Source organism: Rhopalosiphum maidis, chromosome 2 (genome assembly GCF_003676215.2).
Source record: "Rhopalosiphum maidis isolate BTI-1 chromosome 2, ASM367621v3, whole genome shotgun sequence".
In the NCBI taxonomy this organism is placed as follows: Eukaryota; Metazoa; Arthropoda; class Insecta; order Hemiptera; family Aphididae; genus Rhopalosiphum; species Rhopalosiphum maidis.
Genome location: NC_040878.1, coordinates 43,397,518 through 43,414,552, shown reverse-complemented (window position 1 = coordinate 43,414,552; position 17,035 = coordinate 43,397,518).

The following is a 17,035-nucleotide window of genomic DNA, read 5'->3' as shown; positions in this document are numbered from 1 at the left end:
AAAACATATTTTTTTTTTTTATGGCATCGTACAAAATTATCTCTACCACCTTGCCGTATTGTCGTAGCCGCTAATGGTTTTTTAGATACCGTTCATGCATAGGTACCTGATACTTATATAATAAAATTATAAGTATAAAACAACTGGTGAGTATAGTTTTTATCAGTTATAGTGATATAACTAGTGATATATTATTTGGTAATAAATAATATACAAACATATTTATTTATAACATACATATGAACGTATGTCATATATATGAACACTCAAACACCCAAAGTCATAACATGAAAATGGTACGTAACTGTATTTACACACAGACTTAAAGAAAATAATAAATCAGACTCGCTCTAATAACAACCTCTCAAGCCATACTTGTTAATGCAATATCATTATTAATTTCATCATTCAACATATATTTATACCATATACAATAAATATACAATAAAACATAATACATTACATACCCACATCGAAATTCTCAACAATAGGTACACTTTAATATAGCATTATTTTATTATATTTACTGTAAACCACTCTTATGTTATATAATATGTTGATATTGATTTATAAATTTAATATGAATATTCTAAAAAAAAGTTTTTATAATTTTATTCATGGTGTTAATAATTTAAATGGATATTTCATATAAACTACAATTATACGAATTCCAAAAGTTTATAACGGATGAATCTTTTATCAAATAAATAAATAACAATGATTAAAATAAATTTAAGTTCACACACAAGACATCGAAGTCAAAAATCATTTATATGTTAATTAATATATCAAATAACACAATCATTTTTAATTATTATTACATAATACATAGAATGGATCACGGGAATAGATAGAAATAGATAAATATAATTTATTTTTGGCCCTATTTCCGTGACCCACTTTGTAGTACGAGTATATGAGATGATTTGGGCAAAAATTAGTTAATCATACCATACTCAGTATTACTAATTGAAAAATGCATAAATAATATAGTAATATAAAAACATTTTAAAATATCCTTAAAATAAAAGCTGATACACAGTCTCTGATTAAAATAATTTTTAGTATAAAATATAAAATGTTTTGTCGTTAGATTTTAGTGTAACATACTTATTACAACTTCTCAACTTACTTATAAGGCAAAATGCCTTCTTTGATATATTTTTTTTAATCATTTACATGCAATTCAGCTTAAAACTTATGTACAAACTACTTCGTGGGAACTAATTTGGTCTTGACAACTGATCTTCAAACTGTATAAATGAATCAACTCTGGAGTCTGGGTAGTGAAAAAAACTAGCACTTGTTGTTACAATGAAATTAAAACAACAAAATAGTATGTAGTTTAAATTTTAAATTTTCTAACTTACAAGTAAGCCCATAACCTTTGTCCTTTCATAATATGCTATTTGTGGAATGTATATGTATTTTATAATAAATTTACCGTTTTTTATTTTATTGTAATAATGTAATGTACAACTATTTAACTATTAAATAAATAATTTTAAAACATTAATATTATAAAATAAACAATTGCGTGATGAAATAAATGTTGATTCATTTAATTTAATTCATTCCACTAAAACATCATATCATTCTAAAAATACAATAAAACTATACACAAGTTTAAGCTCCTAAGATCAACCAAAATTGTTTAAAAAGATTTTCTGTTTAAGCCCTTTTTTTCTAATTAAAAAAGTTGTATTTTCATACTACCAACAAAACATTTATTGAATTCAATTATGAATTGAGTTCAAATATGTTTATTTAAAAGGCATCAAAAATCTTTCCATTCATTTGCGAACTTTCAAAGTTTTCCTGTAAACCTTCTTTGTATTTTTAAATACTATTATAGTATTATGACATAAACTTATTTTTGTGTTAATAAAAAAAGTTTAAGCCTATTTTTAATTATCTACTAAGTACCATATTTTTGTCTCAGCTCTCAGATAATATGATTTATGTCATTATTAAATCACAAATATTTTATATATAAATATATATAAATACATATTATTAGATAAGCATAAATAAACATTTTTTTATTATTAACCAATTAAATATCAATTAAAAATTTAATTTTTATATATTGAATTTATTTTTGAGATAATATTGTATTTTTTAAACATTATAAACATTTTGGTAAACACAAAATTAATTTATGATGCATTATACGTAACATAATAACGTACTTATAATATTTTTCAAATTTAAAATATTTTTCTATAATATAGGTTCTAACATCTTGAACACAAAACAAATTTTAATAATCTTATTTTGGTTGTTATCTAATATTACATCAGCTTTAATATCAACAAATATATGGTCTGCTGTTCCTCCACAAAAAAATCTATTCTTTTCCATCAAATTTAATGTCTCTCTCATTATTGTGGTCAATGAAACCATTGTTACCTCTTACCACCCGTAATAATCATTGTAAAAAATACAGTGATTTTATCAACCAATACTTATTATTTCAAAATCTATTGAAATTATGAAAAATATTTTTTACATAATTTCCTGTCGGAATAAAACAACGTTCCTTTAAAAAAATAATATATTTTGTTATTTTTATCGTGATAATTTTTTAAGTTTTTTTGAATGACACCACACATTTTCAATTTCATATTCTAAATCAAAATATTTTTTGGAATTTTTCAATACACAGAAATCGTTAATGACGAATAGTTAATGAGTTATGAGTACTTATTCAATGATGTTTAGATGAGCTGAGTGGAAAGGACGAAAATATTCTGCAAAATATTGATCAATTTAACAAAATTGTAAATACTTGTAATTCACAAACCGATTTTAATTGTAATGTATCGAAATACTCCGAATAATATTCTATTCCAGAATATATAAATGGTTATTTTCATCCAAGAAAATAAAAAACTTAACAGATTATAAAAATATATGATATTTTTTTTAAAGAATGATGTTTTATTTCAATGGGAGATTATGTAAAATATTTTCAAAAACATTAATAGATTTTGAAATGATGAATGTTGTTCAATAAATGAATCACTTAGTATATTTATGAATTTGTAATACATAAATTATATAGTAGGTAATAGTAGTAATAAATAATAATAGAATAAAATAATGTATAAAAATCAAATGGCTAATCGATATCGATGGAACACTTGACCTATATTCATTTTTTTCTTTCATTTTAATAAGTCGACACACATTACAAAGCTCTTTGTTGACAAGTGACGAAGGACACTTACGGTGTTTATAATCATCTATCAGACCACCTAACCGTGTCATATTTTCGTTACTTCAATGTCTTTATAGTTTATAATAATTTGTCAAAAACCACGTGTGTTGTAACTACAACTTGCCAACGTTTACCATTTTTTTTTTTTATCTTTTGGTAATTAATTAATTACAGTTCACTATCAAACGCTATAAAACTCTTCTCACGTTTTTTGTTTAATTAATTTAGTGGAATTAAATATCACTCAAAGTATGCACCTTTTACTGCTTAATACACATACGAAAATATATTAGCTGCAGAACACTAAACAGTTTTAATAGAACTTTGTTTCAATAATTTATTAATTTCTAACTAAATTTGGCTTTAATTTTCCTCATTAAAATATTTTAACGTTATTTTCCGTAAACAAATTTCCATTTATCTACTTTTAATATTTTTCGTTAATTGACTTTTATTGTATAAATTAACACTAACTTCACAAAGAAAATGTGTGTTAGAGAGACCATGAAAAATAATTATGGCGTAGATAATATAATTCTACTACCTATACACTATCAGAATGTATGTATAATGTACCATATAGTTTAAAATTATGTATAACACTTTTTATAAAGTATGTAGACACTTAATAATTTTGTAAACTAGCCAAAAGTATTTGATAAAGACCAAGCTAATATTTGAGATGGATTTCGAAAAGTGTTCTGCGTAGAAGTTATTATAACTTATTAATCATAAACTCTTTAAATTTAAGTAAAGTTTTAACTAAATATAAAAAGATATGATTTTGTCGACTAATTTACATACTTTATACTTTTACATTATACTTTGTACCGTAAGTAATAAAACAATACGATAACTATATAAAATAATTAAATTTTAAGTGTTTAATTTTTTTTGAAAATATATATATATGTATAGAAATAAGATACTTTAATACAGTATAAGTTTTAGGTATCTAATAAAAAAAAAAAAAATGAAAATTTCAAAATAGTTTAATACAATGTTATATCAATTATAAATGTATAATCTATATTATATTATTAGGTTTTCACTGGTCATCGCGGTATAATAACAGTATTTCACTGTATCACCTATCATTTTAAACGGTCATTTGATTAGTATTTAGTTATATAGCTGTAAAAAAGTTTTAAAAATGTAGTTTTTTTACAAATTTAAATTATTGTTCAAAAGTAAATTAAAACCGAAATATGAAATAATTCAATTTATGGAAGTAGTATACAAAGTACACGTATCATAATATATATATATATATATATCGATAATGTTATCCAAACAATATAATTATTAAACTACACCTAAGCAGACATGCATAATACAGTGTTGCACTGCTGTAGTATAAAGTGCCGCCGGATGCGTTTATTTAGTTTCGAACGTTTATCCATCGTATTTCTGCTATTTATCTCCACCGCAGCGACGTGTGTGACAGCTGCAGGTTTTCCGGATTCCCAACTTTCTTTAGGTGGGCCGTGGGTACCGCGGTCGATTAAACGGCACTGCTGCATCGGTTGCTGCCTTGAAGTCTCGTGTACGTACGGTTTATTAATGTTGAAAGCTTTCGTGTCGGACGTAAAACTCAAACTCTAACCTCGGGAGTTAAACAGTATAAAGGGTCATTTAATACTTCAGTGACGTTTTAGAATTTAGATTCTCCAAGTTTTCCTGAAAACGAGATACGCCGTACGTGTTTGAATTATGAAAAGTCGTTAAAACCGTGCCGCGTGTGACCGTTGTACATCCGTGTATAGAGGCACCCGTATCATGTAATGCGAATATAATATAACTCACGTTTCACGTTTACCTATTTGGTAACCCGGAACACACGTCGTCAGTACGAAATAATATTTTTACGCATGTGAATATGATTATTGGTATACTGTATGATCTCTATGCGTGTACGAACGTTAATATGCTGTCTAGGTACGAGTATTTCGTTTGTAAATATTTTAATTCTCGAGTGCAGAGATATTTTCCGTATACATTTATATAATTTTATGCAGTCTACAAAATTTGAATTATTTTAATAGCAATCAACTTTTGATCGCACGTAATATATAAGCACGCGTATTTTTAATATATTTATTGGATGCTATAAGTCCGATAATGATTGTGAAGAATTTTCATATTGTCCACCATTCGCTGACCTCTGAAACGGTGAGTGAGCCATTCAACATCGTTAAGTAAATTATCTTTGTATATGCGTTTACAAAATGTAACGACCACCGGTACTCTGCAAGCTGATAGAAATATATTATTATAAAAAGGAAATAATGCCAATTTTTGTTATGTTTTTTTTTTATTATACGTCCCTAGGTCATTTTGTACTGATAACCTTTCTCGAACACTTTATACTCGTCTGTATAACATCGATGTGCTAAAACTACATGTACGGCACAACGGATCATAATAATAATAATGCTTATAGTTTTATGTGTCAGTGTTTTACGAGACGCCGTAAAGATACTGTTGAATAAGTGCGACTATAATGACAGTCGTAAAAATTGAATAAAATTACTAGGTAGGTACTCTTAATCGTTTTTGTCAAAATTGTGGATTCTTCTGATGCAGAGTGAACATTAAGATTTTTAATATTCAAAATCTAAACCAACATTTTATCAGACGCACTTATACGAAAACATTCAGTAGTCAGAACAGATCAGAGTTATTTATCGAACGCAATGATTTATTATTTATTTATTTCAGATATAAAACCGACACCGCGTGGTCAACCCGACTCTAGCACTCTTTACTCTAAAAGTTGTACGTATTACCTATATATTTAGGTACTGATTTTTTAAGTACCTAATATTACGAAATATTATACATATGAATTTACCAAGATAATGAATAATAAAAAATATATGTTGTATTTTAATATCCCAAGTTACATTGTTTTTATGTTAAATATAGCTTATTAGTTATTACTTTATTAGTATATCAGAATTTTTTTTGTAATAATGGGCTCGTGTCCAAAATAATAATTTATAGGATGCAGTAAAAAATTGCAGCAATATTATAATTTAAAACAATTTTTTTTTTTTAATATTAATTATCAAGAATAAATTTATGTACGTATAATACACCTAATTAATGAAATGATAATAAATTACAGTTATTAAGATACATTTTTGCAATTATTACGGGCATTCTTTTATATATATAAGTCAACGATTTGTTTTTGTTCTTTTTTTTTTAATATACCTATAACAAAATAATTCAATTTATTAATATCATATTACTTTTAAAATGCAATATTTATCAATTTAGTAATGGAATAAGAATGTTGAACACAAATTATAATTCAATTTGACTTCTTCCTAAAATCAACTTTATGATTTATTAAGTTTTTTAAATATTCTTACAAGTTACAAAAATATAAATTAATTAATGCAATTTAAATGATAAAATAATGTAATCCACAACTAATAACCAGTAATTAATTACATAGACCCAATAAATTGTTACAAATAAATTTCTACAATAAGTTATAATTTAAAAATTGAGACAACTATTTGTAAATTCACAAATTTATTGTATTAGTTCAATTAATAAACTTAAAGATATAATATCAAAAATGTAAAAACAAAAAATCGTGTGTATAATAAACCATGATAAATAATAAATATGCCTACCAATCGAAGTACTTCACTAAATAGTTTTGAATATAAAATATATATTTAATTAAGGATTTATACTATAACTTTCCGTTCACAACCTTAGATCAAAAACTAAGTGTATTTTTCTATATTTATTTATAATATATATACTATAATTTAATATAGTATAATTTTTTATTTTAAAAATATTAGAACATCTGTTGCAATCGACATCTCAAAAAAATCAATTGACAATAACTTATTTAGTGCGTAAATGTTGTATTGAATACATTTTAAAAATAAATTTTGACAGCCAAAGTCTAAGCGATTTTTAACAAATAGTAAATGTGATGAATTGGATTTAAACAGAAGCTTTTAGCTTGGCAAAAACTCAAAAATACCTTTATAACAAGCTTAATAAAACATCATGCAATACGAGTATACCACAAAATACGTCAGAATTATTTTCTAATCCCTTTACAAAAATCGTATTTAATCTAATGATGGATTTTAAAACTTAAAATAGGTATTAAGTAATAGATTTTTATTCAAAAATTGCTCCAAAATTTTTCAAATGAAAAATATTTCATGGTCCAATCATAAAATATCGCACATTGAGAAGTCACATATGTAATTTATAGATAATTGTATTATTCACAATTCGATTTGTACGGAAGCAGTTAACAATACTGTAATACTTAAATATGATTAATATAATACTATATATTTAACCAAATGAAAAATATACTTAGCATAGTCAATTAAGTACAAACGTTCTATTGAAGATAAATATTAAACATTTATACTGCTGTCACCATTGTATATCGTAAACATAGTTAAATGTGTAAAATAAATAAACTTATTATTTAACTTTAATACCTATGACACGTATTGTGTTGAAGTTTTTAAGATAATATTTTTATTGTATAAACAATAAACTCAAAGCAATTTTGATTTGTTTTTCTGATGGATGACATCAAAAATAATAATAGTATTATGTTAACATTTTATATTCGATACTATAATGTTATTTGCGGCCATACGCAGATCCACTTTTTTAACTACTTTTCAGTAAACAACTATTATTTCTACTTGTGAGTTAAAATATTAGGCGATATTTTCTATTTATTTGTATATTATTATTTAATTTTGCCACAAAGCGTTATTATTCTAATTAATATAAGTTAATTTATATTACTAATTTGATCGTTTTCCGAACATTTTTGTTCAAACTTTAATCTGTCATCTACAGTATAATCTTTCTTAATGTATTTGTTTTTTTCTTACAATGACATTTATTTTTAAATTGCGTTCAAATGTGTTTAAAATTTTCATTAAATTTTTCACAATATGCTTAAACGTATTAAGCTCATTTTTGGCCGAATAAAATTTAATAAAAATATAAATTATACATTTTATTAGTAATTCATTGATAGAATAATTATTAAATTATATGGAAAACCAAAGAAATATTTTACGCAGAAGATTACATTGAGATTGTTAAGCTAATATAATGTTTTGCAAATATTTACCTAAGGTGTGTGTCTAAGTAAAATGATTTTTTCGGTTAAGAAAATGAGTTTATAACAACCCTTTAATCAAAGTATACTCAACTTATTTTGATATGCGTTATTACTACAACATCATGATTAAACTAAATATTTAATAGAGGAAAATAAGAGATAAATTTAGGTGATTCAGTTATGTTAATATTAAAAATATTAATAGTTTCATAATACTAGAAAAATGTAAATAATCAATAAATTTAATTTAATCTTATCGAACTCGCTTCAAAACAGAATTAATTAAATTAGCTTTATTACTGTCCTTTAAACGTTAAAAATAAGTTTTTATCAAACTTAGATTAATCAGTTCACCTGTTCCAGTTAATATCAAAAACAATTAAACGGCAGTATATAGTTTTGATTTTGAGTATATCTTATGATAAAATTATCTATTTACTTTATTAATTTAAAAATACACACTAACAGAGACATCTATATAAATACATGTATTATTATTATCAATAATATATGTTGTGGTTCAAAACAAATATTTCTTAAAATAAAATGATTACATTATTAAATAGTAATAATTTAAAATTTAGAAATATTCATTCAAAATTGTATTATAATGTTAAAAAATCACATAATGCTCTATTTCTCAACGACTATATTATATCTTACGTAATAGTTATATACATATATATAAATAGAAACTTGATTTTATACAAACTCTAATAATTATCAATACTTTGTTGCCAATCTTTTATAATTATTTAAAAATAACAATGTTATGATAAGTTCAAATTATTTATTAAATTACTGTAATATCAATAAATAACCAGTGTAGCAGCATTGCCTATAAACCTCGCTGTAAGTATTATTTACCTACCTATTAATTAATAATATACTCACAATTGGAATATCAATCAATGTTTATTATTTGTTAAGTGAGTTTAAAGTTAAAACACCAAAATTATACAACTCAGAAAACCGTGTTTTTTTGTAAGGATCATATTTCCACTTATTGACTGCGTGAAATACATTACACGGTTAAAATTGTTTCAAAAAAAAAAATAAAAAAAAAAAATCCAGAAGCTAAGAAATGCGCAATATAAACGTTAAATTAAACTTAACATCAAATATTATATTGTACTCGTAGGTTGTATACACTTTTAATTTACATTTTTTAACATTTGAAATTGGATCCAGATTATATAAATTAAATAACACAAACGACAGACTCCTACTATATATGAATCAAATAACGCATTTATAAGCTTACACCAAACTTCTTAATAAGTGCAAAGTTAAGTTGAAGGAGTTACTTGTCAGAATTTTTACAAATAGACGTTGTTAAATTTGACACGCTATTTCTGTTCTTGTGATAATTAACTAGGTACTTATTAACTTTTAAAAACTACAAATGAGATAGATTAGCACTCGATTATCTGAAATATGATTATATGATTTAAATCGGAAATTAATAATTATATTAATTTGTATTATACGAATTCGTCATAACTACCATGAAAAAAATTGTTTTATATATATTATTTATTGGCATTGTTTATTTATTTATTGTTCAAACCACATTCTAAAGGCATACTATAAATATTATTGTCAAATTAAACCGGACATAGTAAGGATTAAGATAAAAGAATCGTTTGAATGATAGAATTCAATTACATGGTTTATTGGTGGTTTTCTTTTTTACCGAACAATACATATTTGTACACATATACATAAAATAAGATCAAAATCACTAATCCGTGGGATTATATTCTCAATAATATTATTATCATACTGTCTCAACAACCATCCACCCTTGCGTTGGACCATTCACTCTGATCAGCAGCATAATTTTATGTCTGAGTAACACAGTCAACATTATAACTATGATGTGATCACTTTTTTCATACTGCTATTTTTATATGTACGCATCATTATTTTTAGTACTGATTAAATTAGAACTTACTAGTTGGATCTAAATAAAACACAAATTTAAATACATTTTTTTTTTTATCATTAATGTATTATTCACCATACAATTAAATATTATTTTTAGTTTCTCCTTATCTCAATTAAAGATACCCGTTCAAAATGCTCGTAACCGTAAAAAATAAAAATACAAATTAATCCAATTATTATCATACTCGCAATATACACACACACACACACACATATATATATATATATACTTCTGACGACTTGCAGTAAAAGTATAAACATTTTCTAAGTGCTTAAACTTTATAAACGGTATATTGTTTAATATATACAATAACATTTTTATTGTCTACTTTTCAAAAAACAAATAATAAAATACCAAAAATAAAAAATACGGCAAGAGCTTTTATCAATTATTTTGAAATAGTAACTAAAATATTAAATATTATTTAATATTGATGAAGAGTAATTAAAATATCTTAGTAGCACTCACAATTTAACATTTTACGTTAAACTATTTTTTATTAAATCTTTAGTTTTAATTTCAATTGAGTTATTCAATTTTTATTGTACTCGATTGTACATTATTCTAAACTAACAATTGTTTTAAATTTTAATATTTTCTATGCATCAGGAAACTTAAAAATAAACTATCGAAAAGTTTTTAAAAAATCAATAAGTTTAAGCAAGAACATCTTCGTCAAGCTTCGCTCAGATTCTTTTATCAAGTTCAACAATTTATCATTGCTTTCAAAGTTACAGATTCCATAGTATTACAGCACAACTACTAAACCGATGTGATCGAAGTGAAATGCACGTTCAACTCTCAGCCGCAATATGTCTATACGTATTTTATATTTATTTTTAGTTATTAAGTTATGACACAACCCAAAATATTACGAAGTGCACAACAATGAATAATTCAATAATAATGTTGGTATTATCAAATTCAATAATCCATATATGTTATACAATTTATTAACCTTTTTAAGATAAATTATATAAACATGTCTACGTAATAGTATATATCATTTGGATTTCATATTAATTTAAATATTTATAAAAAACAGAAAAAAATCAAACTACCTTTAGAGTGAAAAAAAGTTCAAAAGATAATATCTCTCAATTATATTTAACTTTTATAATTAAGAATTAAAATTTTAAATCAGATACTATATCAAAAAAAAAAAAAAGAATTAAATCAAATATAATTTTATCTTCTGAAACCATTAACCGAAGTTAAATGCTTGTCCTTAACACTTATATTATTACAATGTACTTAAAAAAAATCAACATTTTTTTACTTACCTACTAAAATAATTTATCTACTCAAAAAAAGAAAAATGAAAAGAGCTCATTATATAGTTATATAAAAAGAAAAAAAAACAAACAAACAAAACAAAAAAAAAATAGTTAAATAGTAAATAAAAAATGTCTTACAATTTATTTTGCTAAACATATAATTAGATACTGGTATAAACAACAGCAAAATTATAGATATAATAGTGTATAGTTACCTGCTAGAGTTTTCATTACAATATTATAATATTATTACTACATAAAAATTCACAATAAATCATATTATTTGGGAATAGTTTTGAATGAATTCAATTAAACAATATTCTTAAATAAAAGCTACTCAAAATAATATTTATGAGATTTAGGATTACAAAAATATTTTGAGTTTAAACAAAGACTACTGAAATGTAAAGAGTTACTCTTATGAATTCATAACTGCAAATTCAATTAAAACGAATTTAATTAGTTTTAGCGTAGTGCCATAGTTATTTCTAAAAAGTATTATTGCCTTTGCTATGATTTGTTAGTTTTCTTAAGCAACTCTTTAATTTTATATTCACTATAATATTTTACTTAAATATGCACAAAAGTCTTAGAATTGTAATCTATGTTTTCCGCGTAAATAAAAATTAATTATGTCAGTAAATTATAACGAAGATGTATTTTTAAATAATAGTGAAGTATACACATTGGGCGATTTATTAAGGCTATATTTTTTTTTTTCATTGAACCTCACCGGTTTTTCTATTATTGTCGTATTATAATATGTGATTTAAAATCGTTCAAATAACTATCATCATTACGTTTATGATTTTAATGAGGTATTAAAATAATATTACTTCTAAATTCTATATGTACAGTACATATATAAAAAAAAAAAAATTAAATAATATGCTAAATTCTCGAGTTTGCGTTGCCCGACTATAATAGAAATGAATATAGTTATATGTATGGTACAAAACGTGATAATTTAAGCAGACGTCTTAATCTGAGCCAACGAAAAAAAATATTCAGCACGTGGGAAGACTCTTACGATATTTAGTCACCATTCCACAATTCTTATTGCCACGAGTCCACGACGGTGTTCGCTCTATACATCCATCCCGTTCTGTCACTCTGCCAAAAATGCCAACAATGGATCTTTAAATTCGTCAGGGGAAAGCGTTTTACGCTTTCACTGCCGAATTCACCCTTTTGTTTATGATAATCATTAATCACGATACCCGGTGATCATTGTATCTACGGTATTTGTTATGGTATACGCCATAACAAATTATTATTATAAATATACATATGTGATTACAGAGCCCATATGGATGTACAGAGTATCATTAACCCGTACACACACATAGTAGACACTATTTCAAAGATACTTTTCTCGGATAAGATTAGTTTACAGTACATATATATAATTATACATCGAGGGACATCCAGGGATACTCATCGGTACATCGGTATTCGTTCTTGTAGACATCGCCGGGGTAGACTTTAGCTGGTAGCTACTCCGTGTTAATAAAAAAAAAAAATTCGATATTAAACGTAAAACTATCTGTTTTCCAAGTCATTCTCCGTGGACGGTAGAAAAGGAAGAGATTGGACAGAACTGACAGGTCAACGAAAGCTGAACGTCGTCGCCTGTTAAAGAAATCAGTAGAAGGCCAATTATGCAAAACAAAAAAAAAAAACAAAAAATTAAAATATGCGATAGCCGTTTTTGCTACGTTCAAAATCTAAAATTACAAGCATTTAATTATTTTGATTTGTGACTCACAAATGTATACTATATGTATCTGCTCCATCTCCCGTCCGTTTTCCTATCGACTTCTGCAAATAATATATATACTACGCCAACTGCACCGTACAATACAATAAACACAATATCGCTAAACGAAATATTGTTTAGTAGCTGAAAAGCATAATCTTCGTATTTTTATGACGTTGTAGAGAATCAACCTGTTAAAACGTTATGGATGTTATTGCTAGCAATGTAGTCGATTTTTATGGCCCGGGGAGAAACTTCCAAACAACAACGTTGCTAATACAATTTTCATACCTATAACACACAACAAAATATTAGAGCGTGTGCTATAAAATCCTTTATGGTACTTACGTACTATTAAGAAGCCATGGGTGGAAAATGCATTTCGGATAAGCAAGTTCTTCAAAAGACTGACACTTGTTGTTCCATTTCCCAACACTATCAATTCACTACTCAAATTAAAAATATCCTCCGACACTTCAGTGTTGCACAGATACTCCTCAATATTACTATACGTAAGTGCTTATCTTGATTGCATCCCATGATTAATGATTCTATAACATAATAATATTAGACGATAATAATACGTTTTATCACTTAAATTTTATTATGTTGTGTTCAGATATAAGTGGAAAACGTATCTATACTGTATTTAAGAGGATGCCAACGTAGTATTTGTTGTCTCTCTCTAACCCACACGCAACATAGCAAATCTTACGTTCACAAAAATGACTATAACCATATTAATTTCTCAAATTATAGTGAAGTGACATATTATAGAATTTAAAGTTAAGAACATTATCTAGGGCATCTCATAGGCGTTTTATTATATTTTAATTTTAAAGCGAATTATGAGTTTTTTAAGATGTATAAAAAATTTACAATATTAAAATACTCATAACTCTAATTAATGTAAAATTTGCTATGTCGCGCATGGGTTAGAGAGAGATAACAAATACTACGCTGGCATCCTCTTAAGTATAAACTAGTAATATGCAGCAACATTTAAACAAACGTTTTAATCTTAAAAAAGTATTTATTTATTTCTGTACATATAATATCTAAAAATAATAGTAATAATAATAATAATACAGAATTAAATGTGTACGAAAACCGTTTATATTTCTAAAAAATGTTTTTGTGTTAAATACAAAATGATTTAATACAACTTTAATTTCATTATAAAAATACCCCTTAAAGTTATATTAACAACTCTTGTCGAGTATAGTCGAGTTGCATTTATTTTAGTCAAACTGCACTCTTTTAGTAAAATCGAATTGATGTTCATAATATATATGTTTTCATATTTGATTATTATTTATTAATTGTGTTAATTATACAGGAGCGTTGATAACTTCTTTCCTGATAATTTTTATTAGTCTATAAATACTTTAAACAGCTGCTTTTGTCTTTACTAAATTTAAAATCATTTTTCGAGGTACATTCGGTGGTTCTTCGGGGTTATGTATTAACTCACATCGAAAAATTACTCGTGTTATAAAAAGAGCATTACGATCCAATATAATGCTATTTAAATATTTATGACAAACGTTCCTAAACAAGATTCGTAACATTTTTAACGTTTTTAAGTTTATTTTTCAAATACTTTTGTTGGAACCCTTTTTTTGTACGAATGCAGTTCGACAATTATCAGCTTTTTACACGAGTCCAGTTAGACCAAACTTTTTTTTAACCCAAGTGCAATTTGATCATTTATTTTAGGTAAAAATTGCAATTGGATAAGGCAGGATGTCTTTGCCAATATCCACTAAATGTTTTATTTATACTAAATAAATTTAATAATATTGCATTGATTAAAAAAAAACAGTTTCTATACAACTTTAAGATATTTAATTAGAAAAGTATTAAAATAAAAATAAAAAAAAATGCCTTAAAAATTTTCTTTTAAGATTACCTTGTAAATAATTAAGTATTTTTTGCATTTGACAAAATCTAAAAATGCAATTATTATATTATACATGATTATAAAGTATCAAACGTGATTATTTTGGATTAAACAATACCATTTTTAATGAACTATGTCTAGCTTATAACTTTATTACTTTGATTACCGTATTTGCATTATATATTTGGTTTGAGTTTCGTAATTTGATGTTTTTTTTTCCATGAGACACAAATAACTTTTCAACGATAACCAATAATCAATATACCAAAATTTGCTCTCAAAATAACTAAAACATTTTTACATACAAATAAAATTATTTAAAAAAAATCGTAAAGTACTGAAGTACAAAATATAAATACACTGCATGATCTTTGAGTTCATAGATTGCATAGATTACGTGATGATAAATTTCATAAATTACGTTACAACTAAGTACGATTGCTAAATATTTACTACAAAAATAGTTTTAAATAGATGACCAAATAAAAAAAAAAACTGTTAACATTTGAATCATCAAGCATCTATAAAGTATCTATGTATTAAAAAAAAAAAGTTTTTTGTTTTAGTTTAAAATATTTTTAATGAATAAAAAGATAATAAAAAGTACAAGTCAGCACTAATAGTTTATAAGTGATGAAATTACGTCGAGTTAAGACAATTATATGAAAAAATTAAGAAAAACATCTTTGTATTACAAAAATAGCGAAATAGAAATTAATAAATACCTACGTATAAAATAAGGATAGATTACTATTTAAAAATAAATAGTTTAATAGGTCCACGATATTATTATTTAAAGTAACTATATAGACTATAAAGTATTTTCTTATAAAAAAAAAAAACCTAGTATATCTTTTTAATAATTATTTAACAATATTAGCATAGCATAATTTTAGATTTGAATTATAATTCAAAACATTTCAAAAGCGCACTCAACAACTTCAATGACTCGATATATCAAGTTTAGAAAGTTAGATGAAATTTATGTCATAATTATTAAATTTAATTAAATCTTCAAAAGTCAAAATTATTTGAAACAGATTAATATAATCATTTAAGTCGACGTGACTACGTCCATTATAATTTTCTGAAAACTGAAAATTGCCACTTGTCAATAATAATTTGTCATTTATAATTAATTTCCTTCAATATAATAATACAACGTGTACCTAAAATCGATTTGCTAAAGGCTAACAATTTCATTAAAATTTATATGTAATTAAACGCCCTTTTTGACGAAATCCGTTAGAAATATTTAACATGCTCGTTAATTACTCGAATACAATTACTCGACCGACCACTTATTCGCTATTACGATACGCGAACACAAAGCAATAGTGATAAATGAAAGCATTGCGCTATGGAGCTATAGAGGTAGGTACACAGGACGGATCGTACTAAATTATAATACTATATCATTATTTATAATATGATACGCGGATCATTGCGCACATTTTTGCCAATCCGCCGTAGGGTTTAAAAATATAATTATACCAAAACCGAAAATCACATGGAGCACGTGTCCGGCAGTAACGTTAGACTGCGGTCTGCGGTTGTATACACTGCCGAATCTCTTATCCTATAATATTGTTATAACGCTATGATTATATGGATACGGTTCGGCATTGGCATTGGTGTGATCGTCACCCGATGGTTAGGTCGAAATCGATTCATCGAAGAAGAACGCGATTATTATTCCACGGTGCTCACCGTACACACATCAGATTTGTCGACTTTGAAAAACGGTTTCTCGCAAAACCGACGTCCGACGACACTCGCATTATA